General features: G+C 42.0%; 1 protein-coding gene across 1 annotated transcript in view; it reads left to right on the forward strand.

Moving 5' to 3' along the window:
* The first annotated feature begins 11,815 nt into the window (after positions 1 to 11,815).
* slc29a2 (solute carrier family 29 member 2) overlaps positions 11,816 to 17,853 on the forward strand; it is a 28,619-nt gene continuing 22,581 nt past the window's right edge. Inside the window, exon 1 of the mRNA XM_060936311.1 lies at positions 11,816 to 11,859. The gene's annotated coding sequence lies outside the window, so the exon portion shown is untranslated. The remainder of the gene's footprint in view (positions 11,860 to 17,853) is intronic.

The raw sequence follows: 17,853 nt of genomic DNA on the forward strand, positions 1-17,853 counted from the left end.
CACACTGGACTTCAAACACCTTGGATTTTGTGTCTCTCCACTCTTCCTCAAGACTCAAGAACCTTGATTTCCAAATGAAAAGTAAAATTTACTTTCATCTGAAAAGAGGACTTTGGACCACTGAGCAACAGTCCAGTTCTTTCTCTACTTAGCCCAGGTAAGATGCTTCTGACGTTGCCTCTGGTAAAACAATAAAATAATCATGTGATTTGAAACAGGTGATGTCAACAAGTGACTGTAATCATGACTTGGTACAAAATCAGTATCCAGGAAAGGCCTAGTGTTTGAGGAGTAAAGATGGGCTGAGGCTCTCCAGTTTGTCAACAAATGCATAAGAAAATAATTGAAATATTTAAAACCACTGTTCATCAAAGAAAGATATGAATGGATTTGGATATTTCGCCCTCTACAGTGCATAAGATTATTAAGTGATTCAAGGAATCTGGAGGAATTTTGGTGCACAGAGGGCAAGGGCGCAAGCCTAAGCTGAACACCTGTGATCGCCGAACCCTGAGACAGCACTGCATCAAGAACTGTCATTCATCTACAGCTGATATGACCACATGGGCTCAGGATTACTTTGGCAAACCTCTGTCAAGCACTACAATACGGAGTTACGTCCACAAATGCCAATTAAAACTTTACTGTGCAAAAAGGAAGCTTTATGTTAACTGTGTCCAGAACTGCCATCGACTTTTCTGGGCCAAGAGGCATCTAGGATGGCCCATCACACAGTGGGAACATGTATTGTGGTCAGAGAAATCAGTATTTCAGGTTGTTGTTTTTTTGTAAGAAATGGACACCGTGTGCTCCAGACCAAAGAAAAAAAGGACCATCCAGACTGTCACCAGCAACAAGTCCAAAAGCCAAGGTCTGTCATGGTATGGGGTTGTGTCAGTGAACTTGGCAAAGGTAACTTACACTTCTGTGATAGCAGCATTAATGCAGAAAAGTACATTGAGATTTTGGAGCAACACATGCTGCCTTCAAGATGACATCTTTTCCAGGGAGATTTCAACAAGACAATGCAAAACCACATTCTGCACACATTACAAAGGCATGGCTGTGGAAGAAGAGGGAGCCTGTCCCCTCTGTCCCCAATAGAGAACACGTGGTGCACTCTGAAACGAAAAATAGGACAATGACTCCGTACTGTTGCACACCTTAAGACCTGTTTGCAGGAAGAATGGGACAAAAATAACACTTGAAACACTTCACCACTTGGTGTCTTCAGTCCCTAAACATATTTTAATTATTCTGAGAAGGAATGGCAACATTGCAAAGTGGTAAATTCTTTACTAACCCAACTTTTTTTTAATGTGTTGCAAGAATCAAAATTTAAATGCATTTATCCCTCCATCCATTATCTGTAGCCGCTTATCCTGTGTAGGGTCGCAGGCAAGCTGGAGCCTATCCCAGCTGACTATGGGTGAGAGGCAGGGTACACCCTGGACAAGTTGCCAGGTCATCACAGGGCTGACACACAGAGACAAACAACAATTCACACTCACGGTCAATTTAGAGCCGCCAATTAACCTAACCTGCATGTCTTTGGACTGTGGGGGAAACCGAAGCACCCGGAGGAAACCCACATAGACACGGGAAGAACATGCAAACTCCACACAGAAAGGCTCTCGTGGGCCACTGGGCTCGAACCCAGGATCTTCTTGCTGTGAGGCGACAGTGCTAACCACTACACCACCATGTCGCCCAAACATGTTTCTTTTGAAAATAAATAAATAAATAAATTGAATGAAGTAAAACATCAAATAATGTGCTGTTGTATTGTTTTAATTGCAATACAGATTAAATGATTATTTACAAATCATTGTTTTCTGTTTTAATTTCAATATAGCATCCTAACGTTTTCTGATTTGGGGTTGTAATCTATCAACATCCATTCTGTACTCAAATCTTGTGTCAAAGAAGACTGTCATTGGGAGGATAGAGATCCTTTTAAGTTTAACCCCTTTAAGGGTCTCTGGTAGTAGTTGTTTCAGAAAGGCAATTATACAGGGGGCTGCAAAAGTAGGTATACATTAATGAAAAACAAAACGTTATTTTATTGATTATACAAACATATCAATAATAAACATATTAATCCCTCAAATGTTCAAACTGTTTGCCCCCGGCATTCACACACTCCACTAGTCGAGTGTGGACACCTATGCACACTCTGGCACAAAGGTCTTTATCAGCATTAATTTCCTGGCAAGCCTCCCGTATGAACTGAATCATGGCATCAACAGAATGTGGCTTGCGTACGAAAACCCTATCTTTTAATGAATTCTAGTATTAAATGAAACCTAGCACCACTATTCTAATACTGGCAATACTGGAATAATCCTTACTGTATACCTATTTTTGCAGCCCCCTGTATAAATTCAATTTCTTCTGAAAAGAAAACATTTTAGGCAGTGACCTTTGACCTTGTGTATGATTGGCTGAGTGACCCTAGTTGTCATCTACCTGCATGTCATTTTGACAGGCTCTTAAAATGGTGTCAGCATAGACGATGGCCAATCAGTTGTTCAAGATATGATTGCACCAGCAAATAGCAGTTTATATAAAATAAGCATTGTGACATTTAATGGCATTTGGGAGACTGAAGGGGTGGAAACAGACAGGTTATTTTGATTTATGCTTTATTCACTTTCACTTCCAACCTGCACTTTATGTAAGTTTTTATTTTTGTTTACATAAGTTACTGTTTAAGGGGTAAATGCAAATTGTTAAAAAATGATTTACCAGGGTGGCATAGTGGTGTAGTGGTGAGCACTGGCACCTCACAGCAAGAAGGTTCTGAGTTTGAACCTCAGGGTCGCCTGGGGCCTCTCTGTCAGGAGTTTGCATGTTCTCCCCATGCCTGTGTGGATCTGGGTGCTCTGGTTTCCACCCACAGTCCAAAGACATGCGGATTAGGTCAACTGACTACTCTAATAGTACTCTAATTCCACTAATAGTTGTGAATGGTTGTTTGTGTCTGTGTTAGCCCTGTGATAGATTGGCGACCTGCCCAGGGTGTACCCTGCCTCTTGCCTGAAGCTGGGATTAGCTCCAGATTTCCCCCCAACCCTCATGGATAAATGGGATAGAGAATGGATGGATGAATAGATGGATGATTTACCATTTGCTTATCTTTCTGATCATTTGAACTCGAGATGTTCCTATCGTGCATGGGTGTGAGTCTTGTGCATTTCAGGAAACTGTTGCTGAAATAATTATGCTGACATAGCGTGCAGCTTAAGCTGAGTAAGTTGGTTTTGCAATGTCAAGAAATTTCCAACTCTGCATTTCAAAATTCCTTCTTTTTTTTTGGTAACCTAGTGATATCAACAAGGGAAGGAAAAAAAACACGAAATCATGTGAGAAATAATTTAATAAGAATAAAAATCTAATGATAATGTTGGTAATTTTACACTGTGAGAAAACAGTACATGAATACCTGTTGAAAACATGAGCAGATTTTGACACACTGATCTACCTACCAAATGCTGAATCAAAAGTATTACTGACAGCAAAGACACCCCAGTGACCTAAGTGAGCTCTTGCGAAAAATAAACATAGAAAAAAGGTCAACACACACGCATACACACACACACAAACCTCATCTTAATTCCCATAAGCCACACAATCCTATGCCAACTGTTGATAAACCGTTCTGGTAAATTTGTTGTGCAGCCTGAAGTACAAAGTTCAGAAAACTCTGAGGTTAAAAGCAATTCTCTCTGTTAACAGGATTACACAACAACAGCTCAAAAGTGACTCAGATAAAATGTAGCTCACAGAGATACAGAGTGCATCTGGATACTCAAAAAGCAAAGGGGGCTTTACCTACAGAAATCCGAGAAATCCCAGAATGGACTGACCTCTCTTATGTCGTTTAACATGTTTTACCATGATCTCATCCAATCATTATCTAGTATTAATTGTGGTATATGTATTTACGGCCTTAGCTTCAATGTTTTCTGTTATGCAGACGATATCCTGTTAACAGGTTTAACAGTTTCTTGTCTGCAGGAGCTTATTAATGTGGCAAATGAATATATTGTTTCTCATGGTTTGAGGTTTAACTCGGCCAAAACAATGTTGTACGTTTGGCAAACACTATTTACACCCTCGTCCACTTTGGTACCGGAATAACAATGGACTTGTTGAAAGCGATAGTGTAAAGTACTTTGGTGTCACACTGTCTAGTAGTCAGAAATTGCTGCATGGAGATAACTGAGTGAAGGCCTGTAGGAATGCCTTTTTCTCGTTGCCAAGTGTAGGATTATGTACACAGATCTGATGCTGAAACGGTCAGTTTTGTATGGAACACAGCGATTAAACCGGTACTTATATACGGTATACACTGTGTTAACATGATAAAATCCTTGTTGGCTAACGTCGAGCAAATCCAAGCAAAGTTGCTCAAGGCTGCAATCGGTGTTCATAGGTTTTGTCGAAACGGTCCCCTGTCAAATGCTATAGCAGTACATAGGATTGAGACTACATTGGGCATTGGTTATTATCCCCCACCCAAACGAAGTTTGGTGGGGGATATAGAAATGGGTTCTGCCCATCTGTCCATCCAGCCGTCCGTCCAACTGTCCATCCATCCGGTCACATTTTTGTTTCCGGGCCATATCTTTAAAACTATTGAAGATATCTTCATGAAACTTTGTATATATATCAAGCAACATGTGAACTGGTGCTTTTTGCTATTTTTGAAAAAAGTATTTTTCAAATTTTTACATAAAAAATAGATTTTGACTTAGTTTTTAAGAGCAATGTTCGTTTCCAGAGCATATATCCAAAACTATTCATGATACGGATTTGAAACTTGGTATACAATGGTGCTTGAAAGTTTGTGAACTCTTTAGAATTTTCTATATTTCTGCATTAATATGGCCTTAAATGTCATCAGATTTTCACACAAGTCCTAAAAGTAGATAAAGAGAACCCAGTTAAACAAATGAGACAAAAATATTATACTTGGTCATTTATTTATTGAGGAAAATGATCCAATATTACATATCTGTGAGTGGCAAAAGTATGTGAACCTTTGCGTTCAGTATCTGGTGTGACCCCCTTGTGAAGCAATAACTGCAACTAAACGTTTCTGGTAACTGTTGATCAGTCCTGCACACTGGCTTGGAGGAATTTTAGCCCATTCCTCCGTACAGAACAGATTCAACTCTGGGATGTTGGTGGGTTTCCTCACATGAACTGCTCACTTCAGGTCCTTCCACAACAATCGGTGGAATCGGTGTTCATAGGTTTTGTCGAAACGGTCCCCTGTCAAATGCTATAGCAGTACATAGGATTGAGACTACATTGGGCATTGGTTATTATCCCCCACCCAAACGAAGTTTGGTGGGGGATATAGAAATGGGTTCTGCCCATCTGTCCATCCAGCCGTCCGTCCAACTGTCCATCCATCCGGTCACATTTTTGTTTCCGGGCCATATCTTTAAAACTATTGAAGATATCTTCATGAAACTTTGTATATATATCAAGCAACATGTGAACTGGTGCTTTTTGCTATTTTTGAAAAAAGTATTTTTCAAATTTTTACATAAAAAATAGATTTTGACTTAGTTTTTAAGAGCAATGTTCGTTTCCAGAGCATATATCCAAAACTATTCATGATACGGATTTGAAACTTGGTATACAATGGTGCTTGAAAGTTTGTGAACTCTTTAGAATTTTCTATATTTCTGCATTAATATGGCCTTAAATGTCATCAGATTTTCACACAAGTCCTAAAAGTAGATAAAGAGAACCCAGTTAAACAAATGAGACAAAAATATTATACTTGGTCATTTATTTATTGAGGAAAATGATCCAATATTACATATCTGTGAGTGGCAAAAGTATGTGAACCTTTGCGTTCAGTATCTGGTGTGACCCCCTTGTGAAGCAATAACTGCAACTAAACGTTTCTGGTAACTGTTGATCAGTCCTGCACACTGGCTTGGAGGAATTTTAGCCCATTCCTCCGTACAGAACAGATTCAACTCTGGGATGTTGGTGGGTTTCCTCACATGAACTGCTCACTTCAGGTCCTTCCACAACATTTCAATTGGATTAAGGTCAGGACTTTGACTTGGCCATTCCAAAACATTAACTTTATTCTTCTTTAACCATTCTTTGGTAGAATGACTTGTGTGCTTCAGGTCATTGTCTTGCTGCATGACCCGCCTTCTCTTGAAATTCAGTTCATGGACAGATGTCCTGACATTTTCCTTTAGAATTTGCTGGTATAATTCAGAATTCATTGTTCCATCAATGATGGCAAGCCATCCTGGCCCAGATGCAGCAAAACAGGCCCGAACCATGATACTACCACCACCATGTTTCACAGATGGGATAAGGCTTTTATGCTGGAATGCAGTGTTTTCCTTTCTCCAAACATAACGCTTCTCATTTAAACCAAAAAGTTCTATTTTGGTCTCATCCGTCCACAAAACATTTTTCCAATAGCCTTCTGGCTTGTCCACATGATCTTTAGCAAACTGCAGACAAGCAGCAATGTTCTTTTTGGAGAGCAGTAGCTTTCTCCTTGCAACCCTGCCATGCATACCATTGTTGTTCAGTGTTCTCCTGATGGTGGACTCATGAACATTAACATTTGCCAATGTGAGAGAGGCCTTCAGTTGCTTATAAATTACCCTGGGGTCCTTTGTGACCTCGCCGACTATTACACGCCTTGCTCTTGGAGTGAACTTTGCTGGTTGACCACTCCTGGGGAGGGTAACAATGGTTTTGAATTTCCTCCATTTGTACACAATCTGTCTGACTGTGGATTGGTGGAGTCCAAACTCTTTAGAGATGGTTTTGTAACCTTTTCCAGCCTGATGAGCATCAACAACGCTTCTTCTGAGGCCCTCAGAAATCTCCTTTGTTCATGCCATGATACACTTCCACAAACTTGTTGTGAAGATCAGACTTTGATAGATCCCTGTTCTTTAAATAAAACAGGGTGCCCACTCACACCTGATTGTCATCCCATTGATTGAAAACACCTGACTCTAATTTCACCTTCAAATTAACTGCGAATCCTAGAGGTTCACAGACTTTTGCCACTCACAGATATGTAATATTGGATCATTTTCCTCAATATATAAATGACCAAGTATAATATTTTTGTCTCATTTGTTTAACTGAGTTCTCTTTATCTACTTTTAGGACTTTGTGTGAACATCTGATGATGTTTTAGGTCATATTTATGCAGAAATATAGAAAATTCTAAAGGGTTCAGAAACTTTCAAGCACCACTGTACATGTTAACACAGTGATCTAGATGTGCCTTTTCATACTAAGACATTTGAGAAATTTTAATTTTTCATGTTTCCATGGAAACAATTTCAGACTTAGTCTCTCAGGTTAGTCTTGGGGGTAGGTTTTGTTTCCGGAGCAGAACTATGAGTGGTATGGTCTTGAAAGTTGGTATATGTGTTGATTAAGTAATGTATATGTGCCTTTTGATACCAAGAAATGTGAGAATTTTTAATTTTTAGCTCACCTGGACCAAAGGTCCGGTGGGTTTATGCCATAGGCTGCTGAGGTCAGTGTAAAGAGGTAGGGTTGAAAAATTTGAACTTGAAAAATGTGACAAATAATAATTGAACTTGAAAAATGTGACAAATAATATCTTGAAACTTGGTATATAGTTGGTATATAGGGCGGGGGATATAGATGACTCTGTCTTCTTATTTACAATTGTTATGAAATGTGTTAGTGACTGATTCTAGAGCCAGATCTTTTTATATATTTTTACTTGGCCAAAAATCATGTGATAAATCAAGTCAAGACAACCTAGTCACATGAGCTAGTCAAACATGTCTTAACTATGGAATATCTCTTCTCATCTCATCTCATTATCTCTAGCCGCTTTATCCTTCTACAGGGTCGCAGGCAAGCTGGAGCCTATCCCAGCTGACTACGGGCGAAAGGCGGGGTACACCCTGGACAAGTCGCCAGGTCATCACAGGGCTGACACATAGACACAGACAACCATTCACACTCACATTCACACCTACGGTCAATTTAGAGTCACCAGTTAACCTAACCTGCATGTCTTTGGACTGTGGGGGAAACCGGAGCACCCGGAGGAAACCCACGCGGACACGGGGAGAACATGCAAACTCCGCACAGAAAGGCCCTCGCCGGCCACGGGGCTCGAACCCAGGACCTTCTTGCTGTGAGGCGACAGCGCTAACCACTACACCACCGTGCCGCCGGAATATCTCTTATTAAGTATATTTTTGATGATAATTATGCATGATATTGTCAACACATGAAATGTTTTACCAGAGATGATGGTCTAGTCGATTTTGTTCACCAGTTATTGCTAAGTCAGGATCAATATGATAGAAATGTTCTTAATATGATGCTCATGCCATTTAAAATTTTTTTAACATGATTATTATTTCTAATTGTTGCTGTATGTATATTATGAGTTTATGTATTTAATTTTATGTTCTCTCCTTTTCAAGGCAATAAACACTACTACTACTACTAGATGAGCAGCATAGAGCATCCATGATAATAATCATCATTAAATCTTATTTATTCATTACTCAGGGAATTTAGGGAAGACTGTGTTTCCACTAGATTTTGGAGTGTGGCATTCAGCCACAAGAGCATTCGTGAGGTCGGGCACTGATGTCAAGCAAGGAGGTTTGGCACACAATCAGTACTCCAGTTCCATCCTAAAAGTAATCAGTGGGGTTGAGGTCAGGGCTCTGTGACAACAGTTTGGAGAAGAACCACATGTGGGTCTGGATTTTGGCCATGATCTAAAACTAATATAAATTTAAAACTAATTACAAGCTGTACTACATATTCTAAAGCTTTAGGAAAATGGTTCATTAAATATTCATTTACAATATTAATCATAACAAGGCAGGAAAAAGTATGTGTCCATGATAGATGCTTTCATCCATTGCAACATTGCCCACAGAGTTTTTAAAGGCTTGTTTTTGTTTCAAGAATGTAGAAGTAGGTAAGGTATCTTTTGGTGGAATTGTGATTTTTCTCCATTTTCACCTTTGCTAGAAACTGCATGGAAAACAGAAACACATTTCAGATTGGTAGTTTTCAGAAGATCAGCAGATTATAAAATACTCAAATGTCATGGGGAATGTTAGTCTTGTAGTATGTAAAATCAGTCTCATCTCAGAACTGATCACATTTTTACTTGGTCTTGTCTCAGTCTTAGACATAGATACTTGGGATTTAATTTCCAGATTGGTCAAGACCACAACTGTGAGGATTTCACTAAACTGCCTGTGTATTGTCTGATTTATTTGTTAACATCATTACTATGGGGCGGCACGATGGTGTAGTGGTTAGCACTGTCGCCTCACAGCAAGAGGGTCCGGGTTCGAGCCCCGTGGCCAGCGAGGGCCTTTCTGTGTGGAGTTTGCATGTTCTCCCCGTGTCCGCGTGGGTTTCCTCTGGGTGCTCCGGTTTCCCCCACAGTCCAAAGACATGCAGGTTAGGTTAACTGGTGGCTCTAAATTGACCGTGAGTGTGAATGGTTGTCTGTGTCTATTAGGGCTTTGACCTTGGCCCAAAAATCATATTCGAAGTTCGTTTGGAAATTAATCTAGACATTCGAATAGTATTCGAACTTTTATTAATTATATTATTCTTAAATGCCTCACTAACACCTCGGCATCAAAATTAAATATGATATTCAGTCCACCAGGGGGCAGTGTTCAGTCAATGTCAATAAGATTGCGTGCAGGAAATACGAAATATTCAGGCGTGTTTTTACAACCACTACTAATGAAACGTGCAGTGTCGTAGTAATTGGCATTATACCGGCTGACACTTTTAACGTTACATAATCCACAAACTTCGTCGTTTGTCCGTTGCCTTTTTTGTGTGAAACGCTGTTCCTTCGGTTTCCTGGTTGCTTGTACTGATGAAAGCCTCTAAACTGTAGCCTCACTGACAATCAAAGGGGAACGTTTACAAAATGAGCAGGTACTGCTAGGCCTACACCTAATCTGTGAGTTTATAACACTGCCGTTCCGAGCCCATTCGTGTTGGCTTTTTTTGAGAATGTTTGTTTTGAATGAGACCGGTGTCAGCTGTCATGTCACTGCTTCCTGCTCGCGTCTCTGATTCACAATTCAAACAAACACGGACACGATATGTTATAAGATCACAGATCAGTTTTACGTGCTCACTTCGTTAACTTATGAACTTCATGGTATGTAAATTCCACCATGTGTAGGCTAAATTAATTTAGGCCTATAGGCTACTTGCGCAAGTAAGCTAATAGTTTTTTTTTTTAGCAACTATCCCAAGTTGACAAAAATAACAGCGCATGAAAGCATTACTGCGCAGTGTCGCATAGTCAGCTTGACGCTAACGTCTACAGGTGCCCAGATAAGACAAAAGACAATGACCTTCGCGATTCACATAAATTCCACAGACGTTAAAAAAAAAAACCTGCGACCTGAACTGAAAACCTTTACAACCACATTCACAAAAATAAAAGAATTATGTCTAATGATACCATATACAGGTTCGAATATTTAGAGCTGCCTAATGTTCGTTCGAACATCTCTTTTTTTCACAACATTCGAATTGTATTCGAATATCGAAGTTCGAAGTCAAAGCCCTAGTATGTGTCAGCCCTGTGATGACCTGGCGACTTGTCCAGGGTGTACCCCGCCTTTCGCCCGTAGTCAGCTGGGATAGGCTCCAGCTTGCCTGTGACCCTGTAGAACAGGATAAAGCGGCGAGAGATAATGAGATGAGATCATTACTATGATTGGATGTAAAACTTCCTGCTTCAAACACAACCAATAATGTGACTCAATGCAAATTTGAAATTTTTGTTACTGTTAACAAAATTTGGTCTTGACTCCGTCTCATCCTGTCTTGGTCTTGGCTTAGCCTCAACCCCTCAAAATTTTGGTCTTGTCTCGGTCTCGATACACTCTGGTGTTGGTCTTGATTTGGTGTTGGTTTAGACTGTCTTCACTACAACAGTAGTCAAAGTTACTGACATCAGATTTTCCCCCATTCTGATGTTTGATGTCAACATTAATTGAAGCTCTTGGCCTGTATCTGCATGATTTTATACATTCCTTGGATTGGAAATTGCACGAATAGTGAATAAGTCATGGATGAGTTTATAGCTTCTGTATGATTTTTAGTGCATTACGTGTTTCATAACTTCATCTGTAAATCCATCCATTATCTGTAGCTGCTTATACTGTCCTACAGGGTCGCAGGCAAGCTGGAGCCTATCCCAGCTGACTATGGGCAAGAGGCGGGGTACACCCTGGACAAGTCACCAGGTTCATCTGTAAATCTATATGTACTAAATTAAACTAATCTTTAAAGAGTGATAAACAATGGTAAATTACTTTTTCTTGTTTACATTTTGCAGCCAAACCAAAAACATGAAGGTCAAGCAGATTGGGACTTGGACTTGAGACTTGGACGTGGCAGGAGTTGGAATGTCCTACTTCACCCACTGGACCTTGTTCTGAAGTAAAGTGAGGAACATTGAGCATTAGGAAACCTATAGTCTCATATGCTAGAAGTTCACAAAGCCATTAAAAAAAAGAAAAAGCCCTCCTACAGTCAAATGAGTTAAGAGTTGTGTTAGACGTTGTCTCATGTGCAATTGTCAGATTTGTGAGACACTTTGAGAATGAGCAGATAAGTCTATCTGCAGAATTAGCGCGATTCAAGGCGCCATCTACAGGCAGAAGACTGTAATTACGGAAGGGAAACTGAAAATGAAAGTGGTTCGGCTGTACGTAATGCGCATGCGCTAATATTTTGTAAAAGCGCGCAAGCACAAGCTGACACTAGTAGCACTATACACACTATCTTTCGCACGTGAGTCACATTTATATAATTTATTTTAACTTTGAGTAAAATAACAGCAGATTTTGTCAAATGGAAGCTTTATAAATATCCAGGTTTATCTTTATAAAACTTTTATGGATAAAATGAAATTGCTTGTTGTATGGTTTCATAGCCTTGCTCATGCATAATAATAATAATAATAATAATAATAATAATAATTAGTGGTAGTAGTAATAGGAGCAATCAAAATAATCGCGTGGAGTGGAGAGTTCAGCATCCGGGACTTTAAGAATTAAATAAATAGCCTCCTAAAAAATGTATTCTTTCATATCCAAATAAGCTGTCTGTGTGCCTACTGACCAAATTTTGAATTATTAGCATAACATATGAACACATCAGAATCAGAATTAGAGTCTGAACCAAGTTTATTGCCAAGCACGTTCACACATAGAAGAAATTCGGTTTGGACCAAAGTAAATTCCTTGCATGTGAGAACGTACTTGGCAATAAACTTGATTCTGATTCTATTCTTTATTCTCTTTATACCACGAGAGCGGTGGCTGCAATTATCGACACATTAACGATCTTTTGGCAAGTAGAAAATACTTTCAATATGCAAATTGTGCATGAATAATCACTCAAACTTCCACTGGAAAAAAAAACGAGCTGATTCCCGATTAATTAGCGTATCAGATCATGTGCCGCCGTTCCACAAGTATTGACACCTTTGTCCACAGTTATTGACGTCGTTCCACAATTATCGACACCCAGCCCAGATGATGATTTACAACCCCGATTCCAAAAAAGTTGGGACAAAGTACAAATTGTAAACAAAAACAGAATGCAATGATGTGGAAGTTTCAAAATTCCATATTTTATTCAGAATAGAACATAGATGACATATCAAATGTTTAAACTGAGAAAATGTATCATTTAAAGAGAAAAATTAGGTGATTTTAAATTCCATGACAACAACACATCTCAAAAAAGTTGGGACAAGGCCATGTTTACCACTGTGAGACATCCCCTTTTCTCTTTACAACAGTCTGTAAACGTCTGGGGACTGAGGAGACAAGTTGCTCAAGTTTAGGGATAGGAATGTTAACCAATTCTTGTCTAATGTAGGATTCTAGTTGCTCAACTGTCTTAGGTCTTCTTTGTCGTATCTTCCGTTTTATGATGCGCCAAATGTTTTCTATGGATGAAAGATCTGGACTGCAGGCTGGCCAGTTCAGTACCCGGACCCTTCTTCTACGCAGCCATGATGCTGTAATTGATGCAGTATGTGGTTTGGCATTGTCATGTTGGAAAATGCAAGGTCTTCCCTGAAAGAGACGTCATCTGGATGGGAGCATATGTTGCTCTAGAACCTGGATATACCTTTCAGCATTGATGGTGTCTTTCCAGATGTGTAAGCTGCCCATGCCACACGCACTAATGCAACCCCATACCATCAGAGATGCAGGCTTCTGAACTGAGCGCTGACAACAACTTGGGTCGTCCTTCTCCTCTTTAGTCCGAATGACACGGCGTCCCTGATTTCCATAAAGAACTTCAAATTTTGATTCATCTGACCACAGAACAGTTTTCCACTTTGCCACAGTCCATTTTAAATGAGCTTCGGCCCAGAGAAGACGTCTGCGCTTCTGGATTATGTTTAGATACGGCTTCTTCTTTGAACTATAGAGTTTTAGCTGGCAACGGCGGATGGCACGGTGAATTGTGTTCACAGATAATGTTCTCTGGAAATATTCCTGAGCCCATTTTGTGATTTCCAATACAGAAGCATGCCTGTATGTGATGCAGTGCCGTCTAAGGGCCTGAAGATCACGGGCACCTAGTATGTTTTTTTGGCCTTGACCCTTACGCACAGAGATTCTTCCAGATTCTCTGAATCTTTTGATGATATTATGCACTGTAGATGATGATATGCTCAAACTCTTTGCAATTTTACACTGTCGAACTCCTTTCTGATATTGCTCCACTATTTGTCAGCGCAGAATTAGGGGGATTGATGATCCTCTTCCCATCTTTACTTCTGAGAGCCGCTGCCACTTCAAGATGCTCTTTTTATACCCAGTCATGTTAATGACCTATTGCCAATTGACCTAATGAGTTGCAATTTGGTCCTCCAGCTGTTCCTTTTTTGTACCTTTAACTTTTCCAGCCTCTTATTGCCCCGTCCCAACTTTTTTGAGATGTGTTGCTGTCATGAAATTTCAAAATGAGGTAATATTTGGCATGAAATTTCAAAATATCTCAATTCTGACATTTGATATGTTGTCTATGTTCTATTGTGAATACAGTATCAGTTTTTGAGATTTGTAAATTATTGCATTCCATTTTTATTTACAATTTGTATTTTGTCCCCACTTTTTTGGAATCGGGGTTGTATTAAGAAAAATAAATTATATATTATTTACCAGCTTAACGCTTAACCTGTGTCAGAAAATTTTTTTTGTTCCAAGTATTTTCGTAGATCACATTTTGTTAATAATTCATTGTTGTTTGTATTAATTTCTAGTTTTGTACTTTACCAATAAATGTCAACAGGCAATTGACAAGTGTAACGGTGTAAAGAATAAAAGTTTACTTTCCCTTTTACTTTTTTCTTTGAAACTTCACCAATTCCTGATTTGTTTCTACTTTTATGTTATTTGAACACACTGAGAATGTAAACCTGTACTGTCCCTTTTAGAGATTTCTGTTAGGACTAGGACTGTTTTGGCCTCTAGAGGCCGCTGTTATTTCCTTTTCATGTCGTGTTTATTTTGGCCTCTAGAGGCCGCCACTGTTCCTGTGTTTTGTGTTTGTGTTAATTGCCTAATTATCTTCACCTGTGTCCTTAATTAGTTTGTCTATTTATACCCCTGAGTTCAGTCCTCTTGTCACGGAGTCTTTGTGCTGTTATGTTTATCTCCAGTTTCCTTTGTACTGTGTTTTTTGATCTTCTTAGCTTTTGTATTTTTGCACTTTGCTTTTCTTTTGGATTATACTCTTTGGTTTGTTTTTGTCTTTTGTTTTGCCCTGTATATAGTGTATATAGTTTAAATAAACCTTTTGATTCTTTTTCTACTTCCGCCTCACGCCTCTGCATTTGAGTCATCCCCCTGGTGGCCTAGTGGGGGTTTGCTGGATTATCACACCAACGAACCAGGTTCGAATCCCAGCAAAACCCTAACAGAAAGACTCCGTCATGACCGACTCAGCAGAGGCTGCTTCAACTGTCTACCCGGCCAACCTTCAGGGAATTATGGCAGCTTTGACACGCTTCGGAGCAACCATGGACGCTCATGGACGTACGCTCACCAGCCAACGTGAGGCCCTCGCTCGCCACGAGGAACTGCTTCAGCAAATTGGGAAAACCCTGGCACAGCTGACATCTCTGCCTGCATCTCCTGCTCCTGATCCAGTTCCTGCTCCTGATCCAGCTCCCACTCCTGCTCCAGTGCCTCCTGCAATGCTGCCTTCTTCACCTCGCGAACCCAGCCTTCCTGCACCACAGAGGTATGACGGCAAGCACAGTGAGTGCCGAGAGTTCCTTACCCAGTGTCAACTCACCTTTGAGCTTCAGCCTACCACCTACACTACGGATCGCCGCAAGATTGCCTTTGTGATCACCTTATTAGCTGGTAAGGCGCGAGCCTGGGCTACTGCTATCTGGCAAAGACAGGGACCTGAGTGCTTTGATTTCCAGCTGTTTTCTGAAGAGATGCTTCGGGTCTTCGATCAGGCAGACATCAGTACCGACGCAGCCCGAAAGCTCATGTCCATCCGGCAAGGAGGAAGCGTCGCAGATTACGCCATCTCGTTCCGAACACTCGCAGCAGTAAGTGGATGGAACGAGACTGCCCTGGTGTCAGCCTTCCACCATGGTCTGTCTGACCCCATCAAGGACGGTCTGGCCTCTATTGGATGCCCAAGTGACCTCGAAACCCTCATCTCACATGCTATTCGTCTGGACAACAGGATGAGAGAACGCCACCAAGCCTTGAGCCCCCCCAGCCTCCCTACCTCTACCTGGAGACCGTCTACCTCCTTCAGTGACTGTCCAGAACCCATGCAAGTGGGTCGTACTCGCCTCTCCGCATCTGAGAGGGAGCGCAGAAGGAGGGACAAGTGCTGCATCTACTGTGGCAAACCTGGTCACTTCCGAGCATCATGTCCCGAACTCTTGGGAAAAGGACCGCCCCGTCCAGCCGAGGGAGGGTTGTGACGGGGCCTACCCTCTCTCCCGGACTCCCTGGCCAAGGAATCTACATCCCGGTCTCCATCTCCTGGGGTGAGTCTGTCCACTCTTGTCAAGCTTTGATAGACTCAGGGGCGGCTGGGAACTTTATGGATATTCACTTCGCCCAAAGCATCAATATTCCGACTGCACCTCTTGAAGTCCCACTGTCTGTGTCTGCCCTCGATGGCCAAGCGTTAGGTGATGGAAGAGTCACCCAAGTTACTTCTCCAGTTTTCCTCCAGTCTCAAGGTCACAAGGAAGAAATATCCCTGCACCTGATTCCTTCACCTGAGTTCCCAGTTATTCTAGGCCTTCCTTGGCTTACTCGCCACAACCCTCGCATAGACTGGGTAACAAGCCAGGTTGTGGAATGGGGCCCTGCATGCCATGCCTCTTGTCTGCTCTCTAGCTCTCCTGTGTCTCCTGCCGAGCCCCCTGATCTCACCGAGTTATCTCAAGTTCCCACTGAGTACTGGGATCTCAAGGAGGTATTCAGCAAGAGCAGGGCCGCCGTTCTTCCTCCGCACCGGGCCTACGACTGTGCCATCGACTTGCTCCCTGGGACTACCCCTCCTCGTGGCAGATTGTTTTCACTCTCTCAGCCAGAACGCAAGGCCATGGAGGAATACCTCAAAGATGCCCTGGTCTCTGGGTTTATTCGACCCTCCACTTCACCTGCTGGAGCCGGCTTCTTCTTTGTCGGCAAGAAGGATGGGGGGCTCCGACCATGTATTGATTACAGGGGCCTGAATAAGATCACTGTGCGCAACCGATATCCCCTTCCGCTGATGTCCACAGCTTTCGACCTGCTCCAAGGCGCCACCGTCTTCACCAAGTTGGACCTACGGAACGCATACCACCTCATCCGTATCCGACAGGGAGACGAGTGGAAGACTGCCTTTAACACCCCGTCTGGGCACTACGAATACCAGGTGATGCCCTTCGGACTCACCAACGCACCAGCTGTTTTTCAGGCCCTAATCAACGACGTCTTAAGGGACATGATTAACCTATACGTTTTTGTCTACCTCGATGACATCCTTATCTTTTCCAAGACCGTGCAGGAGCACCGCCACCATGTCCGCCAGGTTCTCCAGAGGCTGCTACAGAACAATCTGTTCGCCAAGGCCCAGAAATGCGAATTTCATGTTCCCGAGGTCTCCTTTCTGGGATTTATTGTACGGACAGGCCAACTCCAAATGGACCCTGCCAAGACCCTGGCCGTCCGGGATTGGCCTACTCCCAAGTCCGTTAAGGAGGTTCAGCGGTTCTTAGGATTCGCTAACTTCTACCGCAAGTTCATCAGGAACTTCAGTTCTGTGGCAGCACCCATGTCAGACCTCACCAAAGGGACAGGTGGATCTTATGGCTGGTCTCCTCAGGCAGAAAAGGCGTTCAAAGACCTCAAGGACCGCTTCTGCACGGCACCCATTCTGGTTCTCCCGGACACCTCCCAACCATTCATCGTGGAGGTGGACGCCTCGGACAGTGGTGTCGGCGCGGTGCTCTCTCAACGTTCGGAAGGAAAGCTGCACCCCTGCGCTTACTTCTCCCACCGCCTGAGTCCTGCTGAGTCCCGGTACGATGTGGGGGATCGAGAACTGCTAGCGGTCAAACTGGCCCTTGAGGAGTGGAGGCACTGGCTGGAGGGAGCACAACATCCATTCCTGGTTTGGACTGACCACAAGAACCTGGAGTACCTCCAGCAAGCCAAGAGACTGAACCCTCGACAGGCTAGGTGGGCCCTGTTTTTCAGTCGATTTGACTTCACCCTCTCATACCGCCCCGGCTCC

Source organism: Neoarius graeffei, chromosome 12, assembly GCF_027579695.1.
Source record: "Neoarius graeffei isolate fNeoGra1 chromosome 12, fNeoGra1.pri, whole genome shotgun sequence".
In the NCBI taxonomy this organism is placed as follows: Eukaryota; Metazoa; Chordata; class Actinopteri; order Siluriformes; family Ariidae; genus Neoarius; species Neoarius graeffei.